Here is a 27,256-nt window from a genome sequence, read left to right as displayed (position 1 = left end):
GAGGGCACTAAGGAAAGACAAGAAATAATTTTAAAAAAGAGACAGCACATGGAATAAAAGTAGACAGAAAATTTTAAAAGCAATGACAATTAAGGAAATAAGGCAATAATTAAGAAATAGCGACGGAGAACTAAAACAGATGTAGAAAGAAAATTTAAAAGGCGACGGCACTGAGGAAAAACAAGACAAAATAATTAAAAAATAAAGACACTGAACGAGATAAAAGTACACAATTTTAAAACCCAAGGGATGAAGAGAGGAAAGAACTAAAAAATAGCAACAGTGAACTAAAATGCAGACATAGAAAATTTAACGAGCGACGGCTTTAAGGAAAGACAAGATGAAATTAAAAAAATAAGAACGGGGTACGTGACACAGGAAAGAATTAAAAAATATGGATAGGGAGCTTGATAAAAGTAGACATAGAAAGAAAATTGAAGAAGCGACAGGGTACAGGGCAGACAGGAGAGAATTAGAAAATAAAGACAGTGAACTGGATAAAAGTAGCCATAGAAACAAAATCTAACATTGACGGAGTATAGGAAACTAAATAAATGGAGACATAAAAAGCAAATTTTTAAAGCAACCTGGTACAGGACGGAGAGGGAGCAATTAAAAAATAGGGACAGGGAATTGGACAGAGGGAGACATAGAAAGAAATTTTTTAAAGCGACAGGCTACAAGAAACACAGGAAAGAATTAAAAAATAGGAACAGGGATGAGAATAGAAAGAAACATTGAAAGAAAATTTTAAAAGTGACAGAGTATATAGAAGAAAGGGAGCCAGACAAAGGGAGTTGTTGAAAGAGAAATTAAATAGCAATGAGGTACAAGAAATATAGGGAAGAATTAAAAAAATCAAGAAAGGGAGCCAGATAGAGGGAGACGTAGAAGGAATTTTAAAAAGCAACGGAGTACAAGAAACATAGACAAGAATTAAAACGCAGGGACAGGGAGATGGATAGAGGACAACATACAAAATTTAAATGGTGATCGGGTCCAAGAAACACAGGCATATTAAAAAAACAGGGACAGGGAGATGGATAGAAAGAACCATAATAACAAAATTTTAAAAGCAACAGGGTACAAGAAACACAGGAAATAAAAAATAGGGACAGGAAGATGGACAGAAGGAAAATAGAAAAAAAAATTTAAAAGCGACAGGGTACAGAACAGAGGGAGCAATTAAAAAATAGGGAGAGGCAGCCGCAGAGAGGGAAACAGAAAAAAAATTAATAGGTGAAGTGGTACAGGGCAGAGTTGACAGAAAAGGAAAAAGTTTTGGGCAGCCAGACAGGTAGGTAGGCGGGCAGAGAGGGAGGCAGAAGCAGGGACAGGCAGGGATCTGGGGCAGGGCAGCAGAGGTGGACTGGGACACACAGGAGAGAATGCGTGACTTGCCACAGCTCCTAGCGCTGCCAGGAGACCTTCACTGTTATTGTTTCTTTTTTCCTGACTTCTGAAATGCAAACAGAAAGGCCTCGTTTAGAAGGAGACATTGCTTTATTCGATAGTACGCAGAATCGGGCACTCGGGGGAAGTTCCCCAAATCGAGTGCAAAATCAAACATAAAACTTAGCCTATTTATACAGCCCATTTCATTCATGCTCTTTTCGTTACATACATGTCACACTAATCCCTCCTATTTACTGCATTTACATATTGCTAATGTTGCAGAACTATACCACGCATGCGTGGGGGTCCCGAGTGGCCATCTGTGGTCGTTTGGGGAGGTGCCCCCTATTCATTCCGAGACAAAGTTCACATTAGGTTGTTATTTTCATCAAGTAAGCATTCTATCCCTCGTTGACTGAGCATGCCCTTGTGGTTGTTACTTTAAGATAAGTTCTTGTTAAAAAAAGCTCTATCCGTCCCTGCAAATGCTTCATGTAACTTCTAGCAGTTACAAGATAAAGACAACTACACGATAATGACTACTAAGGCCTATTGACATAAAGAAATGTTTCACATACCATCTAGCAGTTACAAGATAATAACAACTACTAAGGTCTAGTTACATACAATTAAAACAGCTGGTATCATCACCACCCCAACATGTGTCTCTCTGCCTCTGCCCCTTCCTCTTCTGCAGTGCTGCCTGCCCGACCCTCACCCACTCAGCAGCACACAGCAGAGGTCTCGACGTTCCTCATCCGCAAGGCTTCCTCAATACATGGTGGCTCACGCGTGTAGCCGACAGAGGCCAGGCCCAGCTCGGAGGGATCCTTCCTCGCCGCAGGGACTGCCTGTTCCTTGCTGGAGGCACCTGCCTGTGCGGGACCCCCTTGGATTCCCTCCTCAGCCAGTTCCCCTTCCTCAGCTCCCTCAGGCAGCCATGCCCAGGCAGCCCCCTCTCCAGCTAGAGCCCCTTCCCACAGCAGGGCCAGCCCCATCCTCAGCCTCACTGGCCACACCTGGGACTGCCCCAGCTCCAGCCCCAGCTGGGGCCCATCGGGAACAGGGGCCATTGCCAAAGCCCCACAGCACATCACCCCCTGCCCTGCTCCTGTCCACAGCCAGGAGCTCTGCACCCAGGGGCTGCAAACACAGCCAGGGGCACAGAGGAGGCAGGAAAAGTTTATGCCTTAGGGCACATAAGAAATCCCGGCAGTGAGCTGGCTACAAGGCTCAGTGCCCAAAGGCAGCAGGACAGAGGGAGAAAAGGGAAGAGAAAAGCAGGAGGAAGGACAGGGGGACATAGAGAAGGATGTGGGACAGGGAGCCAGGAAACAGGATGCTGCGAACAAAAGAGGGACGAGGACCAGGACAACAGCATAGAGAGAGGAGAGCAGAGAGATCGAGCAAAAAAACAAGGACAGAGAGATGGAGGAATACATAAGAGAGACAAGGAGCAGGGGAGGGAGGCAGAAAAGACCATCAGGACAAGAAGATAGACAAGGGATGGGGAAAACTTCTAAAGTGATAGGGGAAAAGAAACATAGGCAAGAAATAAAAGAGAAACAGGGAGCCAGATAGAGGTAGAAAGAAAATTTCAAAAAGCAACAGGATACAAGAACCATATCAAGAATTAAAAAATAGGTACACGGAGCTGCACAGAGGGAGATGTAGGAAGGAAATTTGAAAAGCGATGGGGTGCAAGAAACACAGGCAAGAAATTAAAATTAGGTCAGGGAGACAGAAAGAGGGAAAGGTAGCAAGAAAATTTAAAAAGCAACTGGGTTCAAGAAACATGCAAGAATTTAACAAACAGGAATGAAGAAGTAGAAAGAAAGCTTCAAAATTGACGGTGTTAAAGAAACATAGGCAAGAATTGAAAAATAAGGACAGGGAGCTTGATAGAAGGTGACTGTAGTGGGTTGATCTTGGCTGGTTGCTGGGTGCCCACCAAGCTGCTCTATCACTCCCCCTCTTCAACAAGTCAGGGAGAGAAAATACAACAAAAAAGCATGTGGGTCGAGATAAGGACAAAGAGATCACTCCCCAATTACTGTCATAGGCAGGCAAAACAGACTCGACTTGGGGAAATTAATATAATTTATTGTCAATCAAAATCAGAGTAGGATCATGAGAAATAACAACAAATCTAAAACACACCTTCCTCCCACCCCTCTCTTTTTTCCTGGGCTCATCTTCACTCCTGACTTCTCCACCTCCTCCCCCCAAGCAGCGCAGGGGGACAGGGAGCGGGTGTTGCAGTCAGTTCATCACATGTTGTCTCTGCCACTCCTTCTTCCTCACGCTCTCCTTCTGCTCCAGTGTGGGGTCCCTTCCACGGGGCCACAGGTCCTGCCAGCAAACCTGCTCCAGCATGGGCTCCTCTCCACAGCTGCTGACAGGAGCCTGTTTCAGTGTGTGCTCTCCACAGGGTCACAGCTTCCTTCAGGCACATCCACCTGCTCCCATGTGGGGTCCTCTCTCCATGGGCTGCAGGTGGATGTCTGCTCCACCATTAACCTCCATCGGCTGCAGGGGGACAGCCTGCCTCACCATGGTCTTCACCACGGGCTGCAGGGGAATCTCTACTCTGGCACCTGGAGCACCTCCTCCCCCTCCTGCTTCACTGACCTTGGTGTCTGCAGGGCTGTTTCACACTTGTATTTTCTGTGTCACAGCTTCTGCACAGCATTTTTTAGCCCTTCTTAAATATGTCATCACAGAGGCACCACCAGCATTGCTGATGGGCTCAGCTTTGACCAGCAGCAGATCTGTCTTGGAGCTGGCTGGAACTTGCTGTGCCCAGCATGGGGGCAACTCCTGGTGTCTTCTCACAGAAGCCACCCCTGCAGCCCCTGCCTCCACCCCCAGCTAACAAAACCTTGCCACATAAATCCAATAGGACAGCAATCGGCTGCAGGGCAGGTGGGGGGATTGAAAAATAGGGAAAGGGCACCACAGAGAGAGAGGCAGAGGAGGAAAAAAAAAATATAGCGATGGGCTACAGGCCAGAGAGGAGGAAGAGAGAGGGAACCAGACTGAGAGAGATGGAGAAAAACAAAGAATAGTGATCAGCCACAGAGCGGAGAGGGAGGAATTAAAAAAGGGGACAGTGAGGTGGACAGAGAGGGACTGAGAAATACCAAAACCCCTCAATAAGCTAAAGGGGAGAGGACTTAAAGGACAGGGAGCCAGATAGAGAATGGTAAAGAGAAAAATGGGCTATGGGACAGAGAAGGAATAAATTAAAACATAGGGACCGGGACCTGGAATGAGAAAATCTAAAGAAACAAAAAGTATATCTAGAATACAGGGCAGAGAAAGAGGAATTAATCTCGCAGGGCAAGGGGGGGGCAGGCCCGCGAACCCGCCCCATGGGCAGGGCCGGGGGGGGCAGACCCGCGAACCTGCCCAATGGGCGGGGCGGGGGAAAAACTCGCACAGGGAAAAACTTGCGTGGTAGGGGGTTGAACAGATAGGGAATGGAGAGGGATGTGTGGGTAGAAACATGTATGGGGGTACATGCATGGAGACAAACACCACAGCATCCACCCAGGACAATCCACAGCACATAACTCACCTGGGATAACCCGCAACAGATAATCCACTCTGGGGTAACATCTTTTTATGATGTCTTGACTGGTACAACTGAGAACCCAAAGAGCAGCGATGCCATCAACTCTAGGAAGACCTGCTGTACTGGGGTCTTTGGAGGGAAACTGACTTTTCTTAGAGAGACACGGGGGCTGGGGGGGGGGGGGGGGGGGGGGGCGGGAGCCGCCAACAGCCGCGGGGGCCACTGCTTGGGGGGGGGGCGCGGGAGCCGCCAACAGCCGCGGGGGCCACTGGCTGGGGGGGGGGGGGGGGGGGCGGGAGCCGCCAACAGCCGCGGGGGCCACTGGCTGGGGGGGGGGGGGGGGGGGCGGGAGCCGCCAACAGCCGCGGGGGCCACTGGCTGGGGGGGGGGGGGGGGGGGGGGGGGGGGGGGGGGGGGGCGGGGCGAGAGCCATCCACGGAGGCGGGGGCCGGGGGGGACGTGCTTTGGGGGGGTGGTCCCCCCGAACAGTTGCACCTCCCCCAGCCCCTCTCTTGTCGGCTGGCAACTGCCCCCCCCGGGAGAAGGGGCGGGGGGCGGTGTGCCAGAGGATGGTGCCACGCCTCTTGCTCCGGCTCTGCTCTGCAATGGTTCCCCCTCCGTTCCCCCCCCCCCCCCCTCCGTTCCCACGCTGGGAGGGGCTCCCCAGGGCAACAAACGCCCCCGGTCCCTCTCGGCCTCGGACTCTCCCCCCAACACAGCCCTTGCTGCGCACCTGCGGGGCACCCGCTGCAGACAGAGCCAGGAGCCTCCAGGCACAGGGCCGGCCCCTTACGGCGAGTCTTCTTAGCCACCGGCAGGCAAAGCTGGGCTGGGGGGGGAATCTATCGAGCATCGCGAGATGCTTACACCACCGCATCTGAAAAACAAAAATCCCAAACTGTATTTCAGCCTATTAAAATAACACGTCTGGCTTGCCGGGTCAACAAAATCGGAGGTGAAGCATAAAACTTTAAAGAGTAAAATAAAAAACAAAGAATAAATCTCACTAATTCACTTTATACTAAAAAGGCGTGCACGTGTTTATATACATCCAATAACAATACCTATACGATAAAAGCATTTGATTTTCCTGTTGCATTAGTTTAACTTGCATAGCTGTGAATTGATACCATTAAATTATCTGTCTCCAAAATACACAGCTATAAGTTGACTAGGGGTTTTTCTGTGTTACATGATTAGGATGGACATCTGGCCAGCTGCAGTGCCCAAGAGAGAGGCTACTGAACTGCCAGGGAAATGCACCATTGAAAGCGAGACAGAAATAAAGGACTTCAGAGCACTCCATCAAAATATCAGGAAAAAAACCCCCATAACAGTCAGTTGCCCGTCTTTTTCAAGATTTAGACAAAATACCTAACTGCTTAAGTACACCTAAATTACATGCTATAGCTATTTGGCAGTTACAGTTCAAACTTGGAGAACGAGAGAGGGAGAGGTGCAAGGAAGCAAAAAAAATGACGGCAGGCAATAATATAAAGAGAAAGGGGGGGCGGAGGGGGAGGCAGGGAGGGACTGGGATGCAGAAGAGGGGCAACATGGCCCCAAGGATCCAGGACTCACCACAGCTCCCGCTGTCAGAGCTGCTAGGAGAATTTGACAGTTTGGATGTGTCTTTCTCTCTCTCTCTCTCTCCTTGCTGCCCTCCCGCCCCTTTCCTCCTCTCTAGCTCCAGTCACTTGACTGTCATCCACCCAAAAGACTAGATTGGTGTCTTTACAGCTCTTACAGTATGAGGCTTCCCAGATACATAGCCTCACACGAGCACACACTACACGGCTGTAGTGTGCTTTTGGTTGCACATATAGACCCTGCAGTGCACACTGGTGATCAGATCTGCTGAGGACTATACTGAGAGGGATGCTTCCTCACCCGGAGAGGCAGGCTGTCTCCTGTCTGCAGCTGGAGGCTGCTGCTGGCTGGATCCCCTTTATTTTATTCTTCAGCTGCTTTCCTTTTTCTGGCCTCTCCAGCTTCAGCCCCAGCAGCTCCTGTCCACAGCCAGTAAGCGCTCCAGCTGTCCCTTTTCGCCCATGCCGCTCGGAGAACGAGGCCAAAGGCAACCCACCCAAACCTGAGCCAGATGCAGTCCACAACATCCCCGGGGAGGAACCCACAACCGAGTCCTCAGCGCTGCCTCTGGGAGAGGGAAAGAGCAAGCAATTGTTATCCACAGGGGTGACTGTAGCTCTCCTCAGGCAGGAACCCCTCCTTCCGCAGGAGCTTCTGGAGGCAGCGCTCTTTCCCCGGACTGATGCTAAAAGCACCTGCATTGATGGAGAATAAAGCCTATTGGAGGGGCAGCTTGCTGCCATGAGGACCGGGTTTGGGAGCAGCCTGTGGCTATGGGCCAGGCTTCAGGAGAGGTGCTGGAGCTGGGGGCAGCTGCATGGGGTGAGCGGGGCTGGAGGAGTTTTGTTGAGCTGGGGAGGCACCCAGCACCTCTTCCAGGGGGTGGGAAGGCCTCCAGGTCCCCCGAGGGGTGGGGGCATCCATCTCCTGCCCCTCTTCCTGCTTCCTCTCCACCAGCTCTCAGAAACAATCCCCGGGACCGGGCTCCAACTGGCCATCAGCCTGTCGGTTGGAAACATCCTTGCAGCTCGTCGGCACTCTCAGGCAGGCGTGCCCCAGCAGCCACAGCCACGGGGCAGGGGGCGGGGGGGGGGCGAGGGGGGCCCACCCACGGACGCGGGGCGGGGGGGGGGGGGGCCCACCCACGGACGCGGGGCGGGGGCTGGGGGGGGCCACCCACGGACGCGGGGCGGGGGGGTGGGGGGCCACCACGGACGCACGGGGCGGGGGGGTGGGGGGGGGCCACCCACGGACGCGGGGCGGGGGGGTGGGGGGGGGCCACCACGGACGCGGGGCGGGGGGTGGGGGGGGGGCCACCCACGGACGCGCGGCGGGGGGGGGGGGGGGCCACCCACGGACGCGGGGCGGGGGGTGGGGGGGGCCACCCACGGACGCGGGGCGGGGGGGTGGGGGGGGGGCCACCCACGGACGCGGGCGGGGGGTGGGGGGCCACCCACGGACGCGGGGCGGGGGGGCGGGGGGCCACCCACGGACGCGGGGCGGGGGGGTGGGGGGCCACCCACGGACGCGGGGGGGGGTGGGGGCCACCCACGGACGCGGGGCGGGGGGTGGGGGGGGGCCACCCACGGACCGCGGGGCGGGGGTGGGGGGGGCCACCCACGGACGCGGGCGGGGGGGGGGGGGGGCCACCCACGGACGCGGGGCGGGGGGTGGGGGGGGCCACCCACGGACGCGGGGCGGGGGGGGGGGGGGGCCACCCACGGACGCGGGGCGGGGGGGGGGGGGGGGGCCACCCACGGACGCGGGGCGGGGGGGGGGGGGGGGGCCACCCACGGACGCGGGGCGGGGGGGGGGGGGGGGGGGCCACCCACGGACGCGGGGCGGGGGGGGGGGGGGGGGCCACCCACGGACGCGGGGCGGGGGGGGGGGGGGGGCCACCCACGGACGCGGGGCGGGGGGGGGGGGGGGGGCCACCCACGGACGCGGGGCGGGGGGGGGGGGGGGGGGGCCACCCACGGACGCGGGGCGGGGGGGGGGGGGGGGGGCCACCCACGGACGCGGGGCGGGGGGGGGGGGGGGGCCACCCACGGACGCGGGGCGGGGGGGGGGGGGGGGGGGCCACCCACGGACGCGGGGCGGGGGGGGGGGGGGGGGGCCACCCACGGACGCGGGGCGGGGGGGGGGGGGGGGGGCCACCCACGGACGCGGGGCGGGGGGGGGGGGGGGGGGCCACCCACGGACGCGGGGCGGGGGGGGGGGGGGGGCCACCCACGGACGCGGGGCGGGGGGGTGGGGGGGGGCCACCCACGGACGCGGGGCGGGGGGGTGGGGGGGGGCCACCCACGGACGCGGGGCGGGGGGGCGGGCGGGGGGGCCCACCCACGGACGCGGCGGGCGGGGGGGGGGCCCACCCACGGACGCGGGGCGGGGGCGGGGGGCCGGCCCACCCACGGACGCGGGGCGGGGGGGCCACCCACGGACGCGGGGCGGGGGGCCACCCACGGACGCGGGGCGGGGGGGGGGCGAGGGGGCCACCCACGGACGCGCGGCGGCGGGGGGGGGCGAGGGGGCCACCCACGGACGCGCGGCGGCGGGGGGGCGAGGGGGCCACCCACGGACGCGCGGCGGCGGGGGGGGGCGAGGGGGCCACCCACGGACGCGCGGCGGCGGGGGGGGGCGAGGGGGCCACCCACGGACGCGCGGCGGCGGGGGGGGGCGAGGGGGGCCACCCACGGACGCGCGGCGGCGGGGGGGGGGCGAGGGGGCCACCCACGGACGCGCGGCGGCGGGGGGGGGGGGGGGGGGCCACCACGGACGCGCGGCGGGGGGGGGGGGGAGGGGGGCCACCCACGGACGCGCGGCGGCGGGGGGGGGGGGGGGGGGGGGGGGGGGGGGGGCGAGGGGGGCCACCCACGGACGCGCGGCGGCGGGGGGGGGGGGGGGGGGGGGGGGGGGGGGGGGGGGGCGAGGGGGGCCACCCACGGACGCGCGGCGGCGGGGGGGGGGGGGGCGAGGGGGGCCACCCACGACACACATGCATGGGGATGACCTGCACCACGGGGTCCACCTGGGATAATCCGTAGCAGAGAACTCACCTGGGATGACCTGCAACACATAAGCTGGAATAGCTATTGAGAAGGATACATATTTGCACATGTATCTATTTCCACATATTATGTAGAATATATCTATTTCGGCATAGACATACTATCTCTATTTACACATATCTCTATTTCCACTTATATAGAATGTCTATTGGACATAGACATATAATCTCTACTTTCACGTATCTCTATTTCCACTTAGTATATAGAATATCTATTTAGACTTATGTATTATCTCTGTTTACACTTACCTATTTCCCTTAAGCATACAGACCATCTATTTAGACTGTTTATCTTTAGACCTATTAGATATTTCGACACTTTAGCATCTTTTCAGACATCTCCGCTTAGACTTACTAAGTGTTACATAGTGTAGTGTAGATAGCTCTACCTAGTCAGACTTCTATTTTAAATTCCTTCGTATATAAAATATATCTTTTAAGCCCTTTATTTTTTAATTTATATACACACGAGTTATTTTTCTATTTTAAACCCCTACATATATATCTCTAGTTAGAATTTTTTTTATATTCTATAATCCTTTATATGATACAGTAGATAGAGGTTTTTATTTTGAAATCCTTTTTTTATATATATAAAACAATATTATTTTTCAATATCTATAAAACTGAGATCTTTTTCTCTATTTCAAACACCTCACACCCATATTTACAGTTTTTATTGTTTTTTAAACCCCCCATCCATCAATTCTCAGGCATTTTGGGGCTGTGACCCACCCCCATCCACCACTCACCTGCTCCTCTGCCACATCATTGCCCCCCCCGCTGACACCGCTGCCCCAAATGACATCATCACCTCCCCACACCTCCCCAATCCTCCCCTTTTTATTCACTCCCAAAAAAGGCACAAAATGAGGGAAACAGCCCCAACCAGCAGCTCGTTACTTTAAGACTGTCATTGACATATGTATACACACACCCCAAAAGGGTGGCTCTGCTAGGAAGCTAAAGGGGGAGTGCTCCCCCCAAACAGCTGCAGCCTCCCCAGCCCCTGTCCTGCAGGCTGGCAACCGGCCCACGGGGCGGGGGGGGGGCAAAGGGGAGCGTGACAGGGGATGGCGCCACATCCCTTGCTCAGGCTCTGCTCTGGGATGTTTCCCCTCCGTTCCCACGCTGGGAGGGGCTCCCCAGGGCAACAGACGTCCCCTGTCCCTCTCGGCCCCGGACTCTCCCCCCCAACACAGCCCTTGCTGCCGCACCTGCGGGGCACCCGCTGCAGAGAGAGCCAGGAGCCTCCAGACATAGGGGTGGCCACCCACGGACACGGGGGCGGGTGCCCCCCACGGAGGCGGGGGCTGGGGCAGGAGCCACCCACGGAGGCGGGGGCCGGGGGGGACATGCTTTGGGGGGGTGGTCCCCCCGAACAGTTGCACCTCCCCCAGCCCCTCTCTTGTCGGCTGGCAACTGCCCCCCCCGGGAGAAGGGGCGGGGGGCGGTGTGCCAGAGGATGGTGCCACGCCTCTTGCTCCGGCTCTGCTCTGCAATGGTTCCCCCTCCGTTCCCCCCGCCTCCGTTCCCACGCTGGGAGGGGCTCCCCAGGGCAACAAACGCCCCCGGTCCCTCTCGGCCCCGGACTCTCCCCCCCAACACAGCCCTTGCTGCGCACCTGCGGGGCACCCGCTGCAGACAGAGCCAGGAGCCTCCAGGCACAGGGCCGGCCCCTTACGGTGAGTCTTCTTAGCCACCGGCAGGCAAAGCTGGGCTGGGGGGGGAATCTATCGAGCATCACGAGATGCTTACACCACCGCATCTGAAAAACAAAAATCCCAAACTGTATTTCAGCCTATTAAAATAACACGTCTGGCTTGCCGGGTCAACAAAATTGGAAGTGAAGCATAAAACTTTAAAGAGTAAAATAAAAAACAAAGAATAAATCTCACTAATTCACTTTATACTAAAAAGGCGTGCACGTGTTTATATACATCCAATAACAATACCTATACGATAAAAGCATTTGATTTTCCTGTTGCATTAGTTTAACTTGCATAGCTGTGAATTGATACCATTAAATTACCTGTCTCCAAAATACACAGCTATAAGTTGACTAGGGGTTTTTCTGTGTTACATGATTAGGATGGACATCTGGCCAGCTGCAGTGCCCAAGAGAGAGGCTACTGAACTGCCAGGGAAATGCACCATTGAAAGCGAGACAGAAATAAAGGACTTCAGAGCACTCCATCAAAATATCAGGAAAAAAAAACCCATAACAGTCAGTTGCCCGTCTTTTTCAAGATTTAGACAAAATACCTAACTGCTTAAGTACACCTAATAAATTAGATGCTATAGCTATTTGGCAGTTACAGTTCAAATAATGCAAGTCAATTTGCAAGTTATACAATTTAACTTTTTTTAAAGTTTCATTTATGACAGAAAAACCAGCGAGGTACAAGTAAAACCATATAGGGGATCTTCTGAAAAAGAAAAAAAAAAAATCAAATCTCCAGTGCTGCAATACATAAGGCTACCAAAAAGGACTGGCAGATTTGCTAATGCTCTTGGCTGTACTGAAGCATGGAAAGGAACATGTTTTTATGATATCTCAACTGTTACAACTGAGAACCCAAAGACCAGCAATGCCATCGACTTTTGGAAGACATGTTGTGCTTGGGTCTCTGGAAGGAAGTAAGTTTTCTTTTTTTTTTTTTTTTTTTTTTTTTTTTAAAAGAGAGTGAAAAGTCTTGCTGCTGGTGACTTCTGCTGCCAAGTACATCGTCGCTGAAGATCCACTCTGATGAGAAGTTAATAAAAATGAAACTTCTTTGAACGAGAAGCAGTCCCAGAAAAGGGTTCCCCAAAAACAGACCACTCGACAGCAGATATGCCGACACATCCTGGATCACTGCTGCGAGAGAAGACCGTCCGTAAATTTCTCAGATACAACACACACAAGACAGATCTGTGCGTTGAGCCTCTAAAGCAAGAAAGGAAGCGCTCGGTTAGCATTTTGCTGATGGGCTGAGGCACACGAGACCCTCGGTCTGGCTACCAATGCGCTCGCCTAACCCAGAAGAACCCAATGGGAACATCAAGACCTGAGTAACATAGGGTACAGCACACAGAAAACAAGCGACACAAACTACCTCCCTACCTACAAAGCCCCTTAGGGAATAACGGCAGCGGTCGGCCGATGGAAAAGCCACGATGGCGTGACATGGCGACTCAAAAATCTAAAATGGACACCTTACGACTACAGAAACCAGTGCTAAGCACAAGAGAACATAACTGCCATGACTGATACTAGAGCAAAACCTCATTGGACACTTCAGGAAAAAGGCAAAACTGGAATAATAGAAAAAGCTAGCGTGCCCGGGACTGTGATAAAAGATGACCCCTGGCTGCAGATTGTTACAAGCACAAATACACATCCTCTTCTCCAAGAAATTCCAGGGAAGACACCGACACAAACCTGCGCTGGAAATAAATGCCTAGTCAGTGCTTCTAAGTAACAATGCCTGTGACATCGGGATGGATGCAAAAATTAAGTCGGGGAACGAAGTAAGTAAAAGGCACGGAGAAGCGGAGACCTCAGAGTTCTGGGGGGTATATTTTTACGTACCTAATGCCTTACGAGATGAGACTCATCTGACATTGAGCCCCACATATTGAGACACAGAGGCCCAGATGGTTTACGCCGCGTCTCTTGTGACTCTGTTGTACCTCCCGTCAGCTGCGGGGAAACTAAAACAGAACAGACCTCATCAACATCCAAATCCAACTGCAAAACCAATCTGAGAAAGGCCAATGAACCCTCCTCCCTTTCCCAGCCATCCCCCAGTCTCAAAACTTTACAAACCCCTTCTCCTCTCCTGAACTGTCAGGGAAGGAACCCCACTGCTTCCTGACAGCTCCTGCCCTGTATTTGCACCCCTCAACCCCCCGCATTGGCCACTCCTCAGGAGCTGTTCTTCTGAGCCGCACCCTGCATTCTGCAGCCACCTCCTATCTTACACCTTCCCACAGATGCTGGGCTCCGCTACAAGCCCACAACACAAGTGAAGTCCTGATACTTATAATCTACGAGGGGCCTGCCACAAGCTGCAAAGGTTCTAGGAACAACACGGTTCTCTGTGGGCAATCGGGAAAGGTGATGAGCCATCCCATACCCTGAAAGACACTATGCCTTAGGTCCCTGCTGCTTTCCTTGAAAAATGCCAAAACTCCATACACAGGCACATGCAAGATGCTCACCCTAAGCCCTGCTAGACGATCTCACCATCGGTCCTGTTAAGAGAGAGAATATCAGCAGCTCACACAGTATACAACAAAACCAGGGAAGAAAACAAGGTTCCATCTTCAATAGAGTCAGGAATTCCAGAAAAACACAAGGCACCTAGAAGAATTAAAAAAAAAAAATGCATACTATTAAACTATCTTGCCACCCCTGAACACTCAATACAAAGCTACTGACCAGGGGGGAGAAAAAAAAAAAACAACTACACCTGCATACAAGCGTACTTTCTACTATGTATGCTGCTGAACTTTGACTGGTCCCAACGCTCTTACCTCAAATAGACACCTCCGCTTCTCTAAATGGCAAAACACACCTGCCCAAACAGTTTAGACAGCTCAAAAAACTGCCATCAACTGAAGGAACAGCAAAGCACTGACACCAAAGAAACCCTGGAGCAGAACAAGCTCCCTGATGAGCAGCTGTGGCTCATATATGCCAGGCCCTGCCCAGCACCCTTCCCACAATCCCCTGGGAAAGGGGAGGGGCGAACCACCAGAAGACATAAAGGCAGCCAGAGGAGCAGCAGGGAGTTTTCTCATCTGCCTTCCGTTTATGGAATGCAACACACTGAATGGAGAAAGCGACCCTTATTGGAAATGACGATACCTGCTCTTTTTCTACAACTGCATCTACGCTGCATCAGCAACGTGACCGGGTAGGGAATTAGACTTAATTTTTCCGGGGCGTATATAGATGCCCTGCTAAGTTATGTAAGAAAGTAATTTGTTAAATGCAATAACAATATAGTTATCAAAAATGACGTGCTTTACTTTCCTACAAAAATCCCAAAATGCCATGGGGTTACACTTCGTTTCTAGCAAGACCATACATACTACCTAACTTCTACCAGAACTGCCTTCTGGATAGGACCAAATGACAAAGCAGAATTAGATCCCGTAAGAATCCCTTCCCAAAAATATCTCTGGTTGCAAAGCAAATTATTTATGGTAAATCGCCGATGATTCAGAGTCACCTTGGCGGTCTCTCTGAGCGACTCCCTTAACAGAACTAGATGAGTCCTAAAGAACAGAAAACACCAAAAAACCATGGAAATACAAGAAACGTATCAGACACTGTATGAAGCAGCCCAATTAACACCTAAACAGCTAGAAGAAAAATTAATTGCAAAACACAACAAAAAACACCATGGGAGATGCTTCAATGGCAATAGGTGAAGGCTATTGCCTTGTCTGAAAAACTCAGGAGGAGATCTGAGCCGACAATAGACATCTTTGGGGCACCAGGTAGAAACATACTATAAGACAGAAAACAAAAAGACGGCTGTGGAGCACAAAGGTGGCTTCAGAAAAGGTTCTGACAGAACAAGAGGCATCGTCACGGGGATCAGAGAGATCCCGAAGGGGCCAGGGAGACCAAAGAAGTCTCGGGGATGCAACGAGCTCAAAAGGGAATCGAACAAAGTACGGGCGTCTTCAGGGGACTGGGGACCGAATGGAGGCGCACCAAACGGACGAGAGGACGGAAAGACCAACCGGCGTAACGGATGGGGTTCTGAGGGGAAGAGGGGGGTGCAAAGCATCCTCCCGAGCTAAAACGGGGCTCTAGGGCATAGGCGATGTCTCACAAGAGCTCGGCAAAGGGAGCGGAGGAGTCGCCAGGGGGCCTGAGAGACCAAAGAAGCCTCAGAGGTAACAATGAGGAACTCTGAAGGGGATTTCCACAAAGTACAGATGTCATCAGGGGCCGGGGGCTGAATGACGGCATCCTAAATGGCAAAGAGCAAGATAAGAGCGCTCTGAAGAGCACAAAAAAATAAAATCAAAAGGGAGCTAAAGCGCTACGAGAGTGCTGTGGAGTACGAGAAAGGACTCGGAAGACATTGTTATAGAGAGGAGAGGAATTGGGAGGGGGCAGGGTAAGAAAAGAAGGCGTGGAGACACCGCGAGGGCCTTGGAGTCTCAGGAGGGCATCTAGGCAAACTACAGAATGAAAAATGAAGTCATCAAAGGAGAAAAAGACTAAAAAGTAGGGACAACAAACTAAATAAATGGAGACATAGAAAGAAAATGGAAAAATTGAGAGAGTACCCAACAGGTAAGAAAGAATTAAAAAATAGGGACAGGAACTAGATAAGAGCAGACGTAGGAAAAAAATTGTAAAAGCAACAAGATTAAGGAAATAAAGGAAGAAATTAAAAAACAGGAACATCAAACTCAATAAACAAAGACATAGAAACAAAATTTTAAAAGCGACAGGGTACAGAACAGTCAAATGACACAAAAAATAAGGACAGTGAACTGGATAAGAGTAGATACAGACAAAAACGGACGCGGGGCGGGGGGGTGGGGGGGGAGCCACCCACGGACGCGGGGCGGGGGGGTGGGGGGGGGGGGGGGGGGGGGGGGGGGGGGGGGGGGGGGCCACCCACGGACGCGGGGCGGGGGGGGGGGGGGGGGAGCCACCCACGGACGCGGGGCGGGGGGGTGGGGGGGGGGGCCACCCACGGACGCGGGGCGGGGGGGGGGGGGGGGGGGGGGGGGGGGGGGGGGGGGGGGGGGGGGGGGGGCCACCCACGGACGCGGGGCGGGGGGGGGGGGGGGGGGGGGGGGGGGGGGGGGGGGGGGGGGGGGGGGGGGGGGGGGGGGCCACCCACGGACGCGGGGCGGGGGGGGGGGGGGGGGGGGGGGGGGCCACCCACGGACGCGGGGCGGGGGGGTGGGGGGGGGAGCCACCCACGGACGCGGGGCGGGGGGGGGGGGGGGGAGCCACCCACGGACGCGGGGCGGGGGGTGGGGGGGGGGGGGCCACCCACGGACGCGGGGCGGGGGGGTGGGGGGGGGGGCCACCCACGGACGCGGGGCGGGGGTGGGGGGGGGCCACCCACGGACGCGGGGCGGGGGGGGGGGGGGGGGGGGGGGGGGGGGGGGGGGGGGGGCCACCCACGGACGCGGGGCGGGGGGGGGGGGGGGGGGGCCACCCACGGACGCGGGGCGGGGGGGTGGGGGGGGGGCCACCCACGGACGCGGGGCGGGGGGGGGGGGGGGGGCCACCCACGGACGCGGGGCGGGGGGTGGGGGGGGGGCCACCCACGGACGCGGGGCGGGGGGGGGGGGGGGGGGGGGGGGGGGGGGGGGGGGGGGGGGGGGGGGGGGGCCACCCACGGACGCGGGGCGGGGGGGGGGGGGGGGGGGGGCCACCCACGGACGCGGGGCGGGGGGGGGGGGGGGGGGGGGGGGGGGGGGGGGGGGGCCACCCACGGACGCGGGGCGGGGGGGGGGGACGCGGGGCGGGGGGGGGGGGGGGGGGGGAGCCACCCACGGACGCGGGGCGGGGGGGGGGGGGGGGGGCCACCCACGGACGCGGGGCGGGGGGGGGGGGGGGGGGGGGGGGGGGGGGGGGCCACCCACGGACGCGGGGCGGGGGGGGGGGGGGGGGCCACCCACGGACGCGGGGCGGGGGGGGGGGGGGGGGGGCCACCCACGGACGCGGGGCGGGGGGGGGGGGGGGCCACCCACGGACGCGGGGCGGGGGGGGGGGGGGGGGCCACCCACGGACGCGGGGCGGGGGGGGGGGGGGCCACCCACGGACGCGGGGCGGGGGGGGGGGGGGGGGCCACCCACGGACGCGGGGCGGGGGGGGGGGGGGGGCCACCCACGGACGCGGGGCGGGGGGGGGGGGGGGGGGGGGGGGGGGGGGCCACCCACGGACGCGGGGCGGGGGGGGGGGGGGGGGGCCACCCACGGACGCGGGGCGGGGGGGGGGGGGGGGCCACCCACGGACGCGGGGCGGGGGGGGGGGGGGGGGGGGGGGGGGGGGGGGGGGGGGGGCCACCCACGGACGCGGGGCGGGGGGGGGGGGGGGCCACCCACGGACGCGGGGCGGGGGGGTGGGGGGGGGCCACCCACGGACGCGGGGCGGGGGCCACCCACGGACGCGGGGCGGGGGGTGGGGGGGGCCACCCACGGACGCGGGGCGGGGGGTGGGGGGGGGCCACCCACGGACGCGGGGCGGGGGGGTGGGGGGGGGCCACCCACGGACGCGGGGCGGGGGGGTGGGGGGGGGCCACCCACGGACGCGGGGGTGGGGGGGGGGCCACCCACGGACGCGGGGGGGGGCCACCCGGACGCGGGGGGGGGGCACCCACGGACGCGGGGGGGGGGGCACCCACGGACGCGGGGGGGGGGGCCACCCACGGACGCGGGGGGGGGGCCACCCACGGACGCGGGGCGGGGGGGGGCCACCCACGGACGCGGGGCGGGGGGGGGGGGGGCGCCCACGGACGCGGGGCGGGGGGGGGGGGGGGCCGCCCACGGACGCGGGGCGGGGGGGGGGGGGGGCCGCCCACGGACGCGGGGCGGGGGGGGGGGGGGGCCGCCCACGGACGCGGGGCGGGGGGGGGCGGGAGCCGCCCACGGACGCGGGGCTGGGGGGGGGGGGGCGGGAGCCGCCCACGGACGCGGGGCTGGGGGGGGGGGGGCGGGAGCCGCCCACGGACGCGGGGCGGGGGGGGGGGGGCGGGAGCCGCCCGCGGACGCGGGGCGGGGGGGGGGGGGGGGAGCCGCCCGCGGACGCGGGGCGGGGGGGGGGGGGGGCCGCCCGCGGACGCGGGGCGGGGGGGGGGGGGGGGGGGGGGGGGGGGGGGGGGGGGGAGCCGCCCGCGGACGCGGGGCGGGGGGGGGGGGGGAGCCGCCCGCGGACGCGGGGCGGGAGGGGGGGGGGGGGAGGCGCCCGCGGACGCGGGATGCGGGGGGGGGGGGGGGAGGCGCCCGCGGACGCGGGATGCGGGGGGCGGGAGCCGCCCGCGGACGCGGGGGCGGGGGGCGGGAGCCGCCCGCGGACGCGGGGCGGGGGCGGGAGCCGCCCGCGGACGCGGGGCGGGGGGGGGGGGGGGGGGGGGGGGGGGGGCGGGAGCCACCCGAGACGCGAGGCTGTGTGGTCCTTGGCTGCTGACTGGGGTTAAACCACGACAGATATTGCCCAAAACCACGGCCTGTCCACACCGATTCCCATCTCCCGCTCCTTTACCTTGGCTGCTCGCCCACCCTGCCTCTGCTGTTTACAGGCTGCCAAGTTGAGGCTCGGGTACCACCTGTAAAAGACAAACAACAAGGGATGCTTACAACTTCACCAACACAACACCACCTGAAAAATAACTGCTCCTTCAGCCCACCAGACATGGCTCACCTTGCCCGAATCAGCTCTGGTGCCAATATCCCGCTTTGCACCTTCAAAATAAAAAAAAGTAACCCAAAACCTAGAAGCTAGTCATAAGCCACTAGTCGCATCTTCCCTCTAACACCACTCACCGACTCACCTTCTTACAGCGCTCCGCTCATGTCTCCTCTGTTGCCCTTTGGCACACAGCTCGTCCCGCTGCACCTGCAAAAACAATATCGAACATGTCACCCGGATGCTGATCAACAGCTTAACAATTCCAGAGGTCTTGTTTCCTTTTAGGAATACCATCTAGATTCCAACAACAGCCTGCCATTAAAAACACAAAAGTAGTTCGCATTCTGCTGATGAGCGGAGGCACACAAGACCCTCGGTACAGCTACCGATGTGCTCGCCTAACACAAAAACAACCATGGGAACATCAAGACCTGAATAACATACGGTATAGTACACAGAAAACAAGCAACACAAACTACCTCCTCACCTACAAAGCCCCTAATGGGAATTACAGTGGCGGTCAGCCGATGGAGAAACCACGATGGCGTGACACAGTGACTCAAAGATCTAAAAGGGACACCTTACGACTACAGAAACTGGTGCTAAAAACAATAGGTAAACAAGAACAAGAGAACATAACTGCCATGACTGATGCTAGAGCAAACCTCAGTGGACACTTCAGGAAAAAGGCAAAACTGGAATAACAGAAAAAGCTTGCGTGCCCGGGACTGTGATAAAAGATGACCCCTGGCTGCAGACTGTTACGAGCACAAATAATACACATCCTCATCTCCAAGAAATTCCAGGGAAGACAATGACACAAACCTGTGCTGGAAATAAATGCCTGGTCAGGGGATCTAAGTAACAATGACTGTGACATCCGGATGGACGGTGAAGGGATGGATGCACAAATTAAGTCAGGGAATGAAGTAAGTAAAAGGCACAGAGCAGCAGAGACCTCAGAGTTCTGGGGGGTATATTTTTATGTACCTAATGCTTTACAAGATGAGACTCACCTGACATTCAGCCCTGCATATCGAGATGCAGAGGCCCAGATGGTTTACGCCGCATCTCCTGTGACCTTGTCGTACCTCCCGTCAGCTGTGGGGAAACTAAAACAGAACAGACCTCATCCACATCCAAATCCAACTGCAAAACCAGTCTGGGAAAGGCTGACGAACCCTCCTCCCTTTCCCAGCCATCCCCCAGTCTCAAAACTTTACAAACCCCTTCTCCTCTCCTGAACTGTCAGGGAAGGAACCCCACTGCTTCCTGACAGCTCCTGCCCTGTATTTGCACCCCTCAACCCCCCGCATTGGCCACTCCTCAGGAGCTGTTCTTCTGAGCCGCACCCTGCATTCTGCAGCCACCTCCTATCTTACACCTTCCCACAGACTCTGGGCTCTGCTGCAGGCCCACAACACAAGTGAACTCCTGATGATTATAATCTACGAGGGGCCTGCCGCAAGCTGCAAAGGTTCTAGGACAACACGGTTCTCTGTGGGCGATCAGGAAAGCCATCCCATACCCTGAAAGACACTATGCCTTAGGTCCCTGCCCCTTTCTTGAGAAATGCCAAAACTCCATATACAGATGCATACAAGATACTCACCCTAACCCCTGCCAGATAACCTCACCATCACAGCAACCAACACACTATACAGCAAAAAAACCCAGACACCTCTACTTCTCTAAATGCCAACACACATCTGCCCAAACAGCTTAGACAACTCAAAACCTGCCATCAACTGAAGGAACAGCAGAGCACTGACACCAGTAGAACCCAAGGAGCACAATGAGCTTCCTGAACAGAGGCTGTGGCTCATATACCCCAGGTGCCGCCCACCACCCTTCCCACAATCCCCTGGGAAAGGGGAGGGGCCAACCACCAGAAGACATAAAGGCGGCCAGAGGAGCAGCAGGGAATTTTCTCATCTGCCTTCAGTTTACAGTGTGCAAAGCACTGAACAGAGATTAGCGACCCTTACTGGAAATGATGATACCTGCTTTTTTACTGCAACTACATCTACACTGCATCAGCAATGTGACCGGGTAGGGAATTAGACTTAATTTTTCTGGAGCGTAGATAGATGTCCTACTAAGCTATGTATGAAAGTAGTTCATTAAATGCAATAACAATATTGTTATAAAAAATGATGTGCTTTAGTTTCCTATAAAAAAACCCAAAATTCTATGGAGTTACACTTCGTTTCTAGCAAGACCATACATATTACCTAACTTCTACCAGAACTACCTTCTGGATAGGACCAAATGACAAAGCAGAATTAGATCACATAAGAATCCTTTCTCAAAAATATCTCTGGTTGCAAAGCAAATTATTTATGGTAAATCGCCGATGATTCAGAGTCACCTTGGCGGTCTCTCTGAGCGACTCCCTTAACAGAACTAGATGAGTCCTAAAGAACAGAAAACACCAAAAAACCATGGAAATACAAGAAACGTATCAGACACTGTATGAAGCAGCCCAATTAACACCTAAACAGCTAGAAGAAAAATTAATTGCAAAACACAACAAAAAACACCACGGGAGATGTGTTGATAAAAATAGATGAAGGCCATTGCCTTCTCTGAAAAACCTCAAGAGGAGATCTGAGCTGACGATAGACATCTTTGGGGTACCAGGTACCCAATAGAAGTGTACTGTAAGACAGAAAACAAAAAGACTGCTCTGGAGCACAAAGATGGCTTCGGAAAAGGTTCTGACAGAACAAGAGGCATCGTCACAGGGATTAGAGAGATCCTGAAGGGGCCAGAGAGACCAAAGAAGTCTTGGGGACGCAATGAGCTCAAAAGGGAATTGAACAAAGTACAGGCGTCCTCAGGGGACTGGGGACTGAATGGAGGTGCACCAAATGGACAAGAGGACAGGAAGACTGACTGGGGTAACAGATGCAGACTCAGGAAGGGTTCTGAGGGGAAGAGAGGGGTGCAAAGTGCCCTCCTGAGCTAAAACAGGGCTCTAGGGCATGGGAGATGTCTTGCAAGAGCTCGGCAAAGGGAGCGGAAGAGTCCCGAGGGGGCCTGAGAGACCAAAGAAGCCTCAGAGGTAACAATGAGGAACCCTGAAGGGGATTTCGACAAAGTACAGATGTTGTCACAGGGCTGGGGGTTGAATGACGGCATTCTAAATGGCAAAGAGTAAGATAAGAGCACAAAAAAATAAAATCAAAAAGGAGCTAAAGCGCTACAAGAGTGCTGTGGAGCATAAGAAAGGACTCGGAAGACATTGTTATAGGGAGTAGAGGAATTAGGAGTGTCCTGGTTTCAGCTAGGACAGAGTTAATTTTCTTCCTAGTAGCTGGTATAGTGCTGTGTTTTGGATTTAGTAGGAAAAGAATGTTGATAACACACTGATGTTTTTAGTTGTTGCTAAGTAGTGTTTATACTAAGTCAAGGATTTCTCAGCTTCTCATGCCCAGCCAGCAAGAAGGCTGGAGGGGCACAAGAAGCTGGGAGGGGACACAGCCAGGACAGCTGACCCAAACTGGCCAAAGAGCTATTCCATACCATATGACATCATGCCCAATATATAAACTAGGGGAGCCGGCTGGGAGGGGCGATCACGGCTCGGGAACTAACTGGGCATCGGTCAACGAGTGGTGAGCAATTGCATTGTGCACCACTTGCTTTGTATAGTTTAATTCTTTTAGTATTACTATTGTCATATTATTATTATCATTATCACTGTTTTTCATTCCTTTCTGTCCTATTAAACTGTCTTTATCTCAACTCACGAGTTTTTTTCCTGATTCTCTCCCCCATCCCAGGGGTGGGGGGGCAGTGAGCGAGCGGCTGCATGGTGCTTAGCTGCCGGCTGGGGTTAAACCACGACAAGGAGGGGGCAGGGTAAGAAAAGAAGTCTTGGAGACACAGTGAGGGCCTTGGAGTCTCAGGAGGGCATCTAGGCAAACCACAGATGACTGACTGGGAGAGGAACCAAATGGAGACACCCTTGATGGCAGAGAGAAAGATAAAGGAGTGCTGCGTAGCAGAGAAAGAAGGGAGGCTCTGATGGAACAAGAGACACGGAAAGGGAGACAAAGTGCTACAAGGTGCTGTGGAGATCGAGGAAGGTCTCGGGAGGCACCGTGACTGAGGAGAGGGTTGTCGAGGGGGGCCGACGGACAAAAGAAGGCTTAGGGATGACAAGGAGGAACTTGGATGATCATCCGAGCAGAGTACACACCGTCTCGGGTGGCCGGGACTGAACACAGGAATCCTAGACAGCATAGAGGAACAACTGAGTGTTCTGTGTCTCAAAGATGGCCCCACCTAAAGTGCTCCAAGTTGGATGTGGAGCACGAGGAAGGTCTCGGGAGGCATCGTGACCGGGAGAAGAAATGTCCCGAGGGAGCCAGAGACACAGAAAAAGGATTGGAGACACAGCGATTAAATCCAGAGGGATCTGAACCGAGTAACCGTGTCATCGGAGGGCCAGGGAACAAAGAGAGGCACGGCTAGAGGGAAGAGAGGACAGAATGACTGGGCTGGGTCACAGATATGGACTCGGGAAGTCCTCTGAGGGAACGAGAGGGATGTGAGGCCTGCTACAAAGCTAAAAGTGTGCTAAGGGCAAGCTCGAAGGCATCGATAGGCATCGTGACACCATTAGAGGGGTTGTGATTGGGCCAAAGACAGCAAAGGCGGCTCAGGGACACAATGAGGAAGTCTGGAGGGGTTCTGAACAGAGTACAGATGTCGTCGGGAGGCTGGGGACCAAATGGAGGCACCCTAGATGGCAGAGGGGATGATAAGAGCGCTCTGAGGCACAAAACAACCCGAGGACAGGTTTCTGAGGGACCACAAGAGGATCAAAGTCCGCTATGGAGCTCAAAGAGGGCTGTGGTACACAAAGAAGATGCCTGAGGAGGCACCGTGACTGGGAGCAGAGGGGTCATGAAAGGCTCGGAGGGATAAGAGAGATTGAAAGGGAGGCAAAGTGCTACCAAAGTGCTGTGGAGCACGAGGAAGGTCTCGGGAGGCATCTTAGATAGCATGGAGAAGAAAAAGAATGCTCTTATTTGGGAACGGAGATCTTAGGAGAGGTGCAATTGCAACAAAACAAATCCAAAGGGGGCTTACAGAGCTAAAAGGCTGCTGCAGGGAACATGTAAGACCTCGGGAGGCATCATGACAGTAGCAGAGGGGTTCTGAGAGGGACAGACCGAAGAAGGCTCAAGGACATGATGAAGAAGTCCAGAGGGGATTTGAACAGACTACCGATGTCCTCAGGGGACCAGGGACTGAACAGAGGTATCCTAGCTAGCATAGAGGACAACAAGAGCGTCCTGGAGATGAAAGGTGGCATCAGGAAAGGTTCTCAGGGAGGGAGAAGGGCACAAAGTGTGCTGCAGAGCCAAGAGAGGGGCTGTGGGGCACAAGGACGGCCTCGGGAGGCATGATGACGGCAGCAGAAGGGTGCTGAGAGTGGAAGAGAGATAGAAGGTGGCTCTGGGACACAATGCAAAACTCAAGAAGGTGTCGCAGTAATGTACAGATGTCCTCAGGGGATGAGTGACTGAACAGAGACATCTTAGAAGGCAGTGAACAAGTTAAGAGAGCTCTGGGGCACAGAGCAAGCCTGAGGAAGGGTTCTGTCTGAATAAGAGAGATACAAAGAGGGCTGCAGAGTTCCAGGGGTGCCGTGGGGCACAAGGACAGTCTTGGGAGGCGTCGTGATGGGAATGAGAGGGCTCCGGGGGGTGGGGAGACCGTGGACATAGAGACAAACAAAGGATTGCTGACACAATGAGGTATTCAGGAAGGGATCTGAACAGAGTACAGATGTCCCCAGGGGACCAGGGACCCAACAGAGGCATCTGACATGGTGGAGGGGAAGGCAAGAGTGCTCTGGGGCACAATGAAAGCCCGAGGAAGAGTTGTGTCTGAATAAGAAATATACAAAGCCTGCTGCAGAACTAAAGGATGGTCGTGGAACGCAAGGACGCTTGCAGGAAGCATCGTGACAAAAAGAGGGGTGCTGAGGTGGCCAGAGAGACAGATGGCGGCTTGAGGGCAGAAAGGTACTTGGGAGGGGATTTGAACAGAGTACAGACGTTGTGAGGGAGACACTGACCCACTGGAGGCAAGCGAGATAGAGGAGAGGACAAAAAGACTGCTCTGAGGAAGAGGAGATGTTCTGACAAACCGAGAGGGGTACAAATTATGCTCCAGAGATAAAAGCGTGTCGAGGAGACCCTCTAAAGCCTCGGAATGAACCGAAAGAAAAGGAAAAAAATAAGACGCAAAGAAAACTTAACAAGCAACAGGGTATGTGACAAAGAAGAAAGAATTGAAAAATAGGGATAGACAGCTGGATAAAAGCAAACATGGAAAGAAAATTTAAAAAGTAAAAGGGTACAAGGCAGAGGAGAAAGAAATTAAAAAGTAGGGACAGATAACTACATAAAAGTAGACATAGAAACAAATTGAAAAATGAAGGCATTGAAGGAGAAAAAAAATTAAAAATAGGGACAACAAACTAAATAAATGGAGACAAAAAGAAAATTGAAAAATTGAGAGAGTACCCAACAAGACAAGAAAGAATTAAAAAATAGGGACAGGAACTAGATAAAAGCAAACATAGGAAAAAAAAAGCAACAAGATTAAGGAAATAAATAAAAAAACCCAGGAACATCAAACTCAATAAACAAAGACATAGAAACAAAATTTAAAAAGTGACAGGGTACAGCACAGGCTAGAAAGCAATAAAAAATAAAGGCAGCGAACTGGATAACAGTAGATAGAGAACAAAAATTTAAAAGCAACTTGACACAGGACAGACAGGAAATATTAAAAAAATAGGGTTAGGCATCTTGATAGAAGTAGGCATAGAAAGAACATTTTTCAAGTGACAATGTAGAGGACAGATAGGAAAAAAGTAAATAATAGGGACAGAAAAATACATAAAGTGAACATAGAAACATAAATTCAAAAGTGAAGACGTTAAGATGTCTTAAATAATAAAAATTAAACAGTAGCAAAAAAACCTAAATAGAGACATAGAAAGACAATTTTAAAAGTGGGTACAGGACACACTAGAATGAATTAAAAAATAAAGATGGCAAACTGGATAAAAATAGACAAGGAAAGAAATTTAAAAGGAACGGGGTACAGGACAGACAGGAAGAAAAAACAGGGAGAGACATCATGATAAAAGTAGACAGAAAAAAAATTAAAAGCAACGGGATACAGGAAACAGGAAAAAATTAAAACACAGGGACAGAAAACAAGATAAAAGTACACCTAGAAAACAAATTCAAAATTAAAAGAATTATGAGAGTAAAAAATTGAAAAATAGGGACAGTGAACTAGACAAAAGTAGACATAGAAAGAAAATTTAAAAAGCAATGCAGTTCATGACAGACAGGAAAGAATTAAAAAATAGAAACAGGAACTGGTTAAAAGCAGACATAGAACATTTTAAAAGCGACAGGATTAAGGAAATAAAGGAAAAAATTAAAAATAGCAAACTAAACCGGAGATATATAAAGCCAATTTACAAACAAACAGGCTACACGACAGACAACAAAGAATTAAAAAATAGGGATGGGAGCTTGAGAAAAGTAGGCATAGAAAGAAAATCTAAAAAGCGATTCAACTAAGGAAAGGCAAACAATTAAAAACTAAAGACAGTGAATGGGAAAAAAGTAGATATAGAAAAAGCATTTTTAAAAAAAGATTAAAAAAATAAAGGAAAAAAAAGAAAAATAAGGACAGCGAAATAAAACGCAGACAAAGAAAGAAGATTTTAAAAGGTTTAAAAGACAGATGTCCTGATTTTGGCTGGGGTTAAGCCATAACAAGAGACAAAAAAAAAATTTAGAAATACAGACAGTGAACTTGATAAAAGGAGACATAAAATATTACAAGCTACAGGGATTAGGAAAATGAACGAAAAAAATAAAAAATAAGGACAGCGAACGAACATATAGAAAGGACATTTAAAAAGCGACACTACAATCGAAACACAAGAAATTAAAAGAAAAGACAGCGATATAAAGACAGTGAACAGGATAAAAGTGGAAAAATTTAGAAGGCAAGGGGAATTACAGAAATAAAAGGAAAAACTAAAAAAAAAAACCCAGCACACTACAACACATTTGGAAAGAAAATTTAAAACACAACGTCACTAAGGAAAGACAAGAGGTATTTAAAAGAAATAACAGCAAAATACAAAAAGTGAACGAGACAAACGTATAAAATTTAAAGACCAACAGTGATA

General features: G+C 54.4%; 3 long non-coding RNA genes across 6 annotated transcripts in view; all 3 read right to left on the bottom strand.

Moving 5' to 3' along the window:
* Positions 1-6,655: 6,655 nt before the first annotated feature.
* LOC127018614 (uncharacterized) overlaps positions 6,656-27,256 on the bottom strand; it is a 27,488-nt gene continuing 6,887 nt past the window's right edge. The window contains exons 3-5 of one of the 3 annotated variants that reach the window (XR_007766787.1): positions 11,254-11,397; positions 9,619-9,651; positions 7,439-7,564 (exon numbers count right to left, since the gene is read on the bottom strand). This is a non-coding gene — a long non-coding RNA (uncharacterized LOC127018614). Of the gene's footprint in view, positions 7,130-7,438; positions 7,565-9,618; positions 9,652-11,253; positions 11,398-27,256 lie in introns of those variants that run through there. The other 2 variants (XR_007766788.1, XR_007766786.1) reach the window with 2 other exon arrangements.
* Positions 12,331-14,041, bottom strand: LOC127018616 (uncharacterized). The gene is made up of 3 exons (XR_007766791.1): positions 13,836-14,041; positions 13,204-13,325; positions 12,331-12,489 (listed from the first exon to the last, which is right to left on the bottom strand). It is a non-coding gene; the product is annotated as an uncharacterized LOC127018616 (long non-coding RNA).
* On the bottom strand, positions 18,869-20,762 carry LOC127018613 (uncharacterized). 2 transcript variants are annotated; one of them, XR_007766784.1, is made up of 5 exons: positions 20,624-20,762; positions 20,028-20,123; positions 19,154-19,218; positions 19,024-19,064; positions 18,869-18,928 (listed from the first exon to the last, which is right to left on the bottom strand). It is a non-coding gene; the product is annotated as an uncharacterized LOC127018613 (long non-coding RNA). The 2 variants fall into 2 exon arrangements; XR_007766785.1 differs by lacking the exon at positions 19,024-19,064.

This window comes from Gymnogyps californianus, chromosome 7, assembly GCF_018139145.2.
Source record: "Gymnogyps californianus isolate 813 chromosome 7, ASM1813914v2, whole genome shotgun sequence".
Taxonomy (NCBI): domain Eukaryota; kingdom Metazoa; phylum Chordata; class Aves; order Accipitriformes; family Cathartidae; genus Gymnogyps; species Gymnogyps californianus.
Note: the sequence above shows the minus strand (reverse complement) of the source record. Positions and strands in the feature narration are given on the sequence as shown.